Here is a 10737-nt window from a genome sequence, read left to right on the forward strand (position 1 = left end):
CCACTTTCTTACACCATACACAAAAATAAACTCAAAATGGATGAAAGACCTAAACTTAAGACAGGAAGCCATCAAAATTCTAGAGGACAAAGCAGGCAAAAATACCTTTGACCTGAGCCACAGCAATTTCTTGCTCAACATGTCTGTAGAGGCTCAGAAAACAAAAGCAAAAATATACTATTGGAACCTCATCAAGATAAAAAGCTTCTGCACAGCAAAGGAAACAATCAGCAAAACTAAAAGGCAACTGATGGAATGGGAAAAGATATTTGCAAATGACATGTCAGATAAAGGATTAGTATCCAAATTCTATAAAAAACTTATCAAACTTAACACCGAAAAATCAAATAATCCATTGAAGAAATGGGCAAAAGACATGAATAGATACTTTTCCGAAGAAGACATCCAGATGGTGAACAGACACATGAAAAAATGCTCATCACTCATTATCAGGGAAATACAAATCAAAACCACAATGAGATACCACCTCACACCTGTCAGCATGGCAACATTAACAACTCGGGCAACAACAGATGTTGGTGAGTATGTAGAGAAAGAGGATCTCTTTGGCACTGTTGGTGGGAATGCAAACTGGTACAGCCACTCTGGAAAACAGTGTGAAGATTCTTCAAAAAATTAAAAATAGAACTATATTACAATCCAGTAATTGCTCACTAGGTATTTACCCAAGGGATACAGGTGTGCTGTTTCGAAGCAGCACATGCACCCCAATGTTTATAAGCAGCGCTATGGACAATAATCAGAGTATGGAAAGAGCCCATATGTCCATCAGCAGATGAATGGGTAAAGAAGATGCAGTACATATATACAATGGAATATCATTCTCAATAAAAAAGAATGTAATCTTGCCATTTTCAACTATGTGAATGGAACTGGAGGGTATTATGTTACATGAAATTAGTCAGAGAAAGAATTCTATGACTTCACGCATATGAAGAATTTAAGATACTAAAAAGATGAACATAAGGGAAGGAAAGCAAAACGATTATAAAAACAGGGAGGAGGACAAAACATGAGTCTCTTAAATATAGAGAACAAACAGAGGGTTGCTGGAGGGGTTGTGGGAGGGGACCTGGGCTAAATGGGTGAGGGGCATTAAGGAATCTACTCATGGAATCATTGTTGCACAATATGCTAACTAACTTGGATGTAAATTAAACAATAAATTTAAAAAAAGAATTGTACATATATATGGTTATTATGAAGGTAAAAGGAGATAATATGAGTAAACTACTAACAATAGTAAGTACCTAGTACATGCTATATGAGTATTTGTTATTAATACTACACATATTTCAAAATTAAAATTGCAGGATATGTGCACACATTTTGTTAACAATAAGACTTCTAGGGATCAAATCATTTACAAATCCCATAGTCCATTAGAAAATTGGGAGAGAAAATACTCTCAGATATAAAGGGAAATTGATACAGGATCTTATAAGCAATAATATTAATTTTATATAGCCCTAAAAATTCAAATAATCTGATTAACCATTAATCATATCAATAACTTAGTGTCCCCTTTAATTATTTAGAAATATATTTCTGACTATGGAATGATCTATTAGCTTATTGTCTACAAGTTAACATGCTCTTAAATAATCAATTTGTATCAAAATTTAATTTATTGTACTATAAGTCAAAATCTGAAGAATTTATTTTTTAATTTTTTAAATGTTTTATTTATTTTTGAGAGAGAGAGACACACACACACAGAGTATAAGTCGGAGTGAGAGACAGGGAGACAATCCGAAGCAGGCTCCAGGTTCTGAACTATCACCACAAAGTCCAACACGGGGCTGGAACTCACAAAGTGTGAGATCATGACCCAAGCTGAAGTTGATTCTCAACTGATTGAGCCACTCAGGCACCCCCGAATATGCAGAATTTAAAATTTTGACTTCACTTTGTTGGGCAATAGGCTCAGTTGCATTTATTGTTATCTGATGCTATAAATATAAACCTGTACACATGAAAGACTATTTAACACACTTCCCTAAAGAAGAGTTTCCTTAAACATCTGGCTTTTTAAATTCAGAGGAACATCTCTTGAATTATTTTGTATACCTCTCAGGGTTTGCTCCTTTTTCATACATACAGGAAAAATATTAGGAAACAGCTGGAAATCATGGAAGCAGAAAAGAGAAACCAGAGATGGAAAAGGCCCACTGAAGCAAGTGCTTTGTTTCCCTGCTGCTGCAGAGAATATAATCGATCATAAAAGAAGAGCAGGAAGAGAGGCAGGACAAGGCAGAGATAATAAAGGTTTGCACAAAGCCTAGTCAGCTGGTAGAGTATTCAGTATGGCACACTCCAGAGCTGAAACCCATGTTCATATCGGCTGATTGGTATAATAGACTCTAGGATCTGAACCACCATTTGACACAGAATTAGAGAATATTTTACTTGTAGGTTTTTAAGACATACTGGTTTCACTTGCAAGCAGAAATAAGCCCTATGTAACCCTACTGGAGGAGATGATTAGTGTGTTAATTCACTCAGTTATACTCATGCATTTATTTTCAAATATCTGGCCAAAGAAGGGAGCTTGAAAATCAGTAAATATTGTTCATAAATTTTACTGAAATTGAGGCATTTTAACAATGATTTTAGTTTTATTCTTTAAAATTATTCAAATTGTACACATTTTAAAGGGTCACAACAGGATTTGCTTATATCTAATTATTTTCTTAACTTACAGTTCTTGAAAAAGAATGTACTAATTTTCTAATGCTAACTCAAACCTCTCTTTATCATACAACCCAACAAATGCTTTTAAATATCTGTTATGAATATAGCAATGTGTTATGAGCAAGGAATATGTGGTAACTAGAACAGACACTGTACCTCCTGATGTTGTATTTAAAATGTAAGAGTAAAGGAAACAAAACCAGTGATAAAAGCAAAGTGTTATAAATATAATGACATTCAGGGAAGGAGAACACTCTAACCAGGAAACCTGGTCTAGTCAAAAGTAAGTCTCCATAAGTAAGTCATTAACCAACACCAGGCTTTTTTGAAGATTACATTTGATAAGTAATGTGCTTAAAACAGTTTCTGGAACATACTAAGAGTTCAATAAACATTTCTTTAAATTACTTTTACTGTCTGTCAAACTCTGAAGCTTTTATAAAAATGGAAGTTTCTGCAAGGCATATTAGAACAGTGTTAAGAAGGAAACTCTCTGATATTTTATCTTGGTTCCCAGAAGTAGTGTGTAAGAAAACATTGTATCTTCACTTAGAAAACAGGAAGGGTAAGGGTGCCTGGTTCAGTCGGTTATGGGTTCGACTTTGGCTCGGGCCATGATCTTGCAGTTTACTAGTTCAAGCCTTGTATCTTTGGCTTTTGTGTTTCCCTCTCTTTCTGCTCCTCCCCCATTCACACTCTGTCTCTCTCAATAATAAATAAACACACAAAAAAAAGAAGAAAATGGGAAAGGAATGTGCTGTTTTTGGTCCCAAACTTACCACTTTGGTATATACATGTAACCATATATTCCTCAGCACAAACCTATTGCTGGGGTTCCTGAGTTATACTTTTTTAATGTGATGCTCTCATATATCTTAAGTTACTTCCTACAGATCTCTTTGAAAGGTTATAGTTGAAGTACACTTAGGAAGTCATTTCCTGAATCTCTTACCAATTCTTAGTGAATTGGCTCAAAAGTTCATTTTAGAGAACATGGCTAAAAACTGCAGTGATGTTGAATCTGGCCAGACAGCTTTCAATATGGGTTTTGTCTTAACTTCAGCAACCAGAAAGCTACACACATAATCCCAAATTGCCAGAGCTAGCAGAACCATTATTGCATTTTAGAAATTAAATTCAAAATATCAATTTTAGAAAGCTATGGCCTGATTTTATTAATTTAATATCCACATGAGGAGGAATATCTTTTTTTTTTTTCTTAAAGACTAAAACCTCAAATGTGGACAGAGCTAAATTGTCTAGGAATGCCACAGGCAAAACATGTATTACATGCTTGGATCAGTAATTAAAATTAAGCAGAGGGCCCATTGGGTTTGATCCAGGGATAAATGGAAACCAATGCTTAAGTTTCACCATAATTCTATTTCTCTTATCTAATTCAGAAGGCTTATTTTATGAAAATGAAACAACTATGTTTTTAAAAGGTAAAAATTATCTTAAACAGATAGCTCCAATTATGGAAATGAACCAATTAAATCTCATATTTAGGACCCAATCATATTTGTTATCTAAGACTAATTATATTAATGAGATTGATAAAACATAATTTAAATTATCACAATATATTCTTTGATGCTTTAATTGAATTATTATTTTATGATTTAATTGAATGTTCAGCAATAAACTATAAAATTATATCACTAGGTACTACAAAAAGAAATACCTCTAAATTGGTTCCAAAACATCTGTATGCAATAAAATGGTTCAACCTAATCCACTTTTCATGCTTCATGCATTTGACTGTATCATTAAAATATCAAAATGGATTTTCCATATTCAGATTCGTGAATGATTAAGCATGGAGAACAGTAAGGTTTTTGTGCATTAGATTAAATTAGAGATATGGAAAAAATTCCATTGAATTAGTTGTAAATTTTTTATATTGCTGACAGTTTTCTTAGAACTGTATTTAGATAATCACAAAAATTAATTTGCTTCAGAATATTGCCTTTAATAGTATTAAAGATTTTCTGAATTATTTTTTTGGTCAATAAATTAACTCAATCAATCTTCTGAGGAAATTCTAGAAATCATGTGGTTTAATGTAAGTACTTTTTTACTTAAGAGTTCAGCTTCTCAGAGACTTCATGGAAGTTGTAGCCCATTGCCCTTTGATGGGCTTAATAATTCCCTTCTGGTATTCATGTATCTTACTATTGGAAGCATGCTTTCTTGCTCTACAAGTTTTGTAAACTGCTCCTTTGGTGGGCTAGAAGTGGTAATTTCCTCTACAAAGAAGGAATTTTTTTTTTTCAGGTAAAATGCAGTAAAGACTGCATTCTGGAGCAAGGGAAACTGAGTATAAAATATTTTGGAGGTGTTTTGAAGTCCAGAATGCTTAGAATTCCCTACAATAAACGAAAGTGGAAACTAAGCAACATGTTTTGTCTGAAAAGAGTGTCATTATCTTTTGTAGACATATGTCTTTGCAGCCAATCTTAATAATAGACTCATTATTGTTGTTGTTTTTGATACTTTATCTCCACTGTCATTAATGCAATGCATCCTACAACATATTTTGATATATTATTTTATATTTTCTTAATGATGCACTGAATTACTTATGATGACTTTTAAACTTTGGAGATATTTTTCAAAATTCTTCTATTACTATGGTTATTTTCAAATGTAAAGAGAATAGAATGTCCAAGAATTGTGGGGAAATTTCAATGTGTGTAATGGAAATACCAGAAGAAGAAAAAAAGAACAGAGCTAATAAATATCTAAAATATTAATGGTCAAGAACTTTTCAAAAATAATCACAGCCATAAAATGATATATCCAAGAATTTTAGAGAATACCAAGCAGAATACATAAAAACGAAAGCAAAACCAACTAACAACTAACCAACCAACCAATTAAACAAACAAAAACAAACCCACATACTCCTAGGCATATCATATTCAAACTGCAAAACTCAAAAATATAAAGAAAATCTTGAAAGAAGTCAAAGGGAAAAAAATCATGCTGCCTATAAAGGAACAAAAATCAGGATTACATAGAACTTTTAGTCAGAAACCATACAAGGAAAAAGATGCTTCAATAAAATATTTTAAGTACTGAAAGAATTTTTAAGATGCTTACCTATTATTCTACATCTAATAAAATCTTCCATCAAAAGTAAAGAAGAAATGCTTTCTCAGACAAACTAAAACTGATGGAATTCATTGACAGCAGACTTTCCCTGAGAAAAATACTAAAACAAGCTCTTCAGGGAAAAAAAAATGATCTAATTTAGAATTTACATGAAGACAGGAAAACTCTTTATCAATAGTGTTCTATACTTATTTAAATAAATGATTAAAAAATTAATACGTGAGGAGACAAATCTTCACTGCAAAAGAATTACAGATAATTTACATAGATACTCCATCCTAAGGGAGAGGGAGCCTAACTCTTCACTTAAGTGTGGGTGATGCTTAGTGGCTTCCTTTTAAGAGTATACTATGGGAAATGGTAATGAGTAACTTTAAAGTAGAAAAACCTGACAAATATTACCTCATCCAGGTGATCAAGTTCAACATAATTATAAATCATGGTGACAGAATATTTTCTTAATATAATGTGATAAAAGAGGCACTTTGCTTCTATGATCCTCCTCCCTACATTCCCAAAACTCAGCGTAATCATGAGAATAATAAAAAATTCCAAAAGAGGGCCATCCTATAAAATTCTGACCATTAATCCTCCAAACTGTCAAAATCATGAAAAAAAGGAAAATTTGTGAAAAATATTACAACCTAAAGTATCTAAGGAGACATGAAAATTAAGTGTATTGTGCGTTCCTGAATGAATGTTTTGGAACAGAACAAAAGGCATTAGGTTAAAACAAAAGACATCTAAAAAATAAAAAATAAATAAATAAAACAAAAGACATCTGAATAAAGAATAAATTTTGTTAATATTGCATCAATGTTGGCTCATTTAAAATATATGTACTATGCTAATGTAAGATATCAATAATAATTGAAATAGGGTACGGAGTAGATAGGAACCATTTGTACGATCTTCATAAGTTTTCTGCAAATATAAAATTGTTCTAAAATAAATTCTTTTAAAAAATAAAACCCGGGGCGCCTGAGTGGCTTAGTCGGTTAAGCGTCCGACTTTCGCTTAGGTCATGATCTCACGGTTCGTGGGTTCGAGCCCCGCGTCAGGCTCTGTGCTGACTGCCAGCTCAGAGCCTGGAGCCTGTTTCAGTCTGTGACTCCCTCTCTCTCTGACCCTCCCCTGCTCACGCTGTCTCTCTCTCTCCTAAAAATAAATAAAACATTAAAAAAACAAAAATAAAAAATAAAACCCACTTCTGACCATGTCATTTTCTATTTAAAATAAAAATTTGGAAGTTATCAGGTACTCAATAAATATTGATGCCAATTACCATACACTATGCACTGTGGTCTATATTTTCAATAAGTTGTTTCCTGGGTTGTTGATTTTATTCATTCCCACAGGTATGAGGTGATATCTGATAGTTTTGATTTGTATTTATCTGAAGATGTGTGTTATTGAGCATCTTTTTATGTATTTGTTAGCCATGTAGATGTCTTCTTTGGAAAATGTCTATTCATGTCTTCTGCCCATTTTTAAATTGGATTATTTGTTTTTTGGATGTTGAGATTGATAAGTTCTTTATATATTTTGGATACTAACCCTATATCAGATAATATTTGCAAGTATCTTTTCCCATTCCATAGGTTGCCTTTTAGTTTTGTTGATTCTTTCCTTCTCCATGCATAAACTTTATTTTGATGAAGTCTGCATGGTTTATTTTTGCTTTTGTTTCCCTTGCCTCAGGAGATATATCTAGCAAGAAACAGCTATGGCCAATGTCAAAGAGGTTGCTGCCTGTGTTTTTTTCCTAAGGATTTTAATGGTTTCATTTAGGTCTTTCATTCATTTTGAATTTTTTTTTTTTTTTTTTGCGTATGGTATAAGAAAGTGGTTTAATTTCATTCATTTGCATGTTGCTGTGCAGTTTTCCCAACACCATTTGTTGTAGAGACTTTTTCCCCACTGCATTTTCTTTCCTGGTTTGTTGAAGATTAAAGACCATATAGTTGTGAGTTCATTTCTGGATTTTCTATTCTGTTCCATTAATCTATGTCTATTTTTATGCCAGTACCATATTGTTTTATCATTACAGCTTTGTAATATAACTTGAAATCCAGAATTGTGATGCCTCCAGCTTTGTTTATCTTTTTCAAGGATGCTTTGGCTATTTAGGGTCTTTTTTAAAAAATGTTTATTTTTGAGAGAGAGAGAGAGAGAGAATGCAAATGGGGGAGAGGCAAAAAGAGAGGGAGACACAGAATCTGAAGCATGCTTCAGGTTCGGAGCTGTCAGCACAGAGCCTGACTCAGGGCTCAATCCCATGAACCATGAGATCATGACCTGAGCCAAAGTTGGATCCTTAAGTGACTGAGCCAACCAGTGCTATTCAGGGTCTTATGAGATATTATCTCACACCTGTCAGAATGGCTAAATTCAACAACACAAGGAACAACAGATATTGGCAAGGATATGGAGAAAGGAGAACCCTCCTGTACTGTTGGTGAAAACGCAAACTGGTGAAGCCACTCTAGAAAATAGTATGAAGATTCCTCAAAAAGTCAAAAATAGAACTACCCTATAATCCAGCAATTGTACTACTAGGTATTTACCCAAAGAATGCAAAAATATTAATTCAAAGGGATATAAGCACCCTGATTTCCATAGTTTGAATTTGTAATATTCAAACTATGGAAATAGCCCAACTGTCCATCCTATGATAAATGGATAAAGATGTTATATATATAAATATATATATGTGTGTGTATGTGTGTGTGTATGTGTGTGTGTGAGTATATGTGTATATATGTATATACACACGCATGAGCGCGTGTGCGCGCACACACACACACACACAAGGGAATATTACTCAGCCATAAAAAGAATGAAATCTTGCCATTTGCAATGACATGGAAGGACCTAGAGTATTATGCTAGGTGAAATAAATCAATCCAAGAAAGGCAAATACCATATGATTTCATTCAGATGTTGAATTTAAGAAGCAAAACAAATGAGCATAGTGGAAAAGAGATAGAGAGAGAGAGAGAGAGAGAGAGAAGCAAACCAAGAAACAGACTATTAACCTTACAGAACAAACTGATGGTTACCAGAGGAGGGGTGGGGGGGGGGATGGGTTAAATTGGCGACGAGGATGTGCATTTGTGATAAGCACTGGGTGTTGTATGGAAGTGTTGAATCACTAAATTGTACACCTGAAACTGTACACTATATGTTAACTAACTTGAATTTCAGTAAACAAAAGAAAGAGATTGTTCCTTAGTGACTCTTAGAGTTAGTTCAAATTTTGGCAGTTTGACAATATCTGAAGAACTTGAAGTCTGTAGATATTTGGATTGTTAACAGTCTCTGCTGAAATATTCAGCTTTTCATTAGCTGAGTAGCATGGTGAATAGTTCCACTTTCATTCTCATAAGGAATAACATATTCATCATTTTTGGTTTCCAATTCATTATCCCATATGAGCACTCTTTAATAGCCATTAATGGGAAATCAGGTCTTTGGCAATTAACATGAAACTACAATTTTATAGTTAGTATCAACATAACATGAGAGTTACTGTCCTTATAATTTAAAGATTAAAAAAAACATTTTATTTATTTTCGAGAGGCAAAGAGAGACAAAGTATGAGTTGGGGAGGGGCAGAGAGAAAGAAAAACACAGTCTGAAGCAGGCTCCAGGTTCTGAGCTGTCAGCACAGAGCCCGACACAGGGCTTGAATTCATAAATTGCGAGATCATGACCTGAGCTGAAGTCAGATGCTTAACCAACTGAGCCACCCAGGTGCCCCTGTCCTTATAATTTAAAATATTAAAACATATACAATCATTTTTGTGTCCTAAATTCAAAAGCATTTGTGGTGTTGATGTGGTCACAGGAAGCAAAAGATCAACAGACATCTGGTAATAGAAGCAATGTTGGGGAAATTCAGAAAATGAGCAGGTGCTATCAAAGTCAAGTTTTGTTCACAAATTACCTTCTCAAAGGATTGGTGAACCATGTCCTTGACCTTGAAATCAATTCTATCCAATGTGTCAGAGTCTTAGAAGCAGAGGTCAATTTCTCCACATCCCAAGAATTTTTATTCATCATTAATTTTTAAAATCATTTTATGCATGTCTTTTTTTTTTCCAGGCTAGCCTATGGGTTACTTACAGGAAAAGGTGGTTTAGCATTCTCAAAAGGTCTCCTAATGTCTCATATTTCCAAGTCATAAAGAAATCTTCAAAAATCACCACATTCCTGGAATTGATTTTTATTTTCAATCCATGCATCCTTCATCCTATCCTGATATTTTCAAGTAATACTTTGTTTCGAAGAATCTATTTCAGTGTCTGAATCATTTTGCCTATGAATAAATTTCCTGAAAAATGTACAACTTAACTAATAAATTCCTTACCTGGTAACCTATCTACATTCTTCATCACTGTACTTTTTCTGCCTGTGTTAGCTTCTTTTTGAGTGCAACGTGACAACTTCAAAAACTTATGGCTACAACACTCATCATCTTTGCTTCAATCAATTCTTCTGGCTATGTTGTTTCCCAAAGGTGGCTCAAACTAAATTCTGGGTGTTTGTGGAGGTAGTATTGCAAAATGGCAAAAATTCTAATCTCTGGATTTCAATTGCCTACATTTACATTCTAGCTTCACTTTTAACTGTATGACTGAAGAAAACTGTTGAATATACCAGGGTCTTGTTTCCTAATCTATACAATGGGGGTAATAATAGTACCTACTTCATAGGTTGTTGGGATTTTTTTAAGTTTTAATGTTTTATTTATTTTTGAGAGACAGATAGAGACAGCATGAGCAGGGGAGGGGCAGAGAGAGAGGGGGACACAATCTAAAGACAGGCTCCAGGCTCTGAGCTAGCTGTCAGCACAGAACCCAACATGGGGCTGAACCCATGAGCCATGAAATCATGACCTGA

This window comes from Crocuta crocuta, unplaced genomic scaffold (genome assembly GCF_008692635.1).
Source record: "Crocuta crocuta isolate KB4526 unplaced genomic scaffold, BGI_CrCroc_1.0 scaffold283, whole genome shotgun sequence".
NCBI lineage: Eukaryota > Metazoa > Chordata > Mammalia > Carnivora > Hyaenidae > Crocuta > Crocuta crocuta.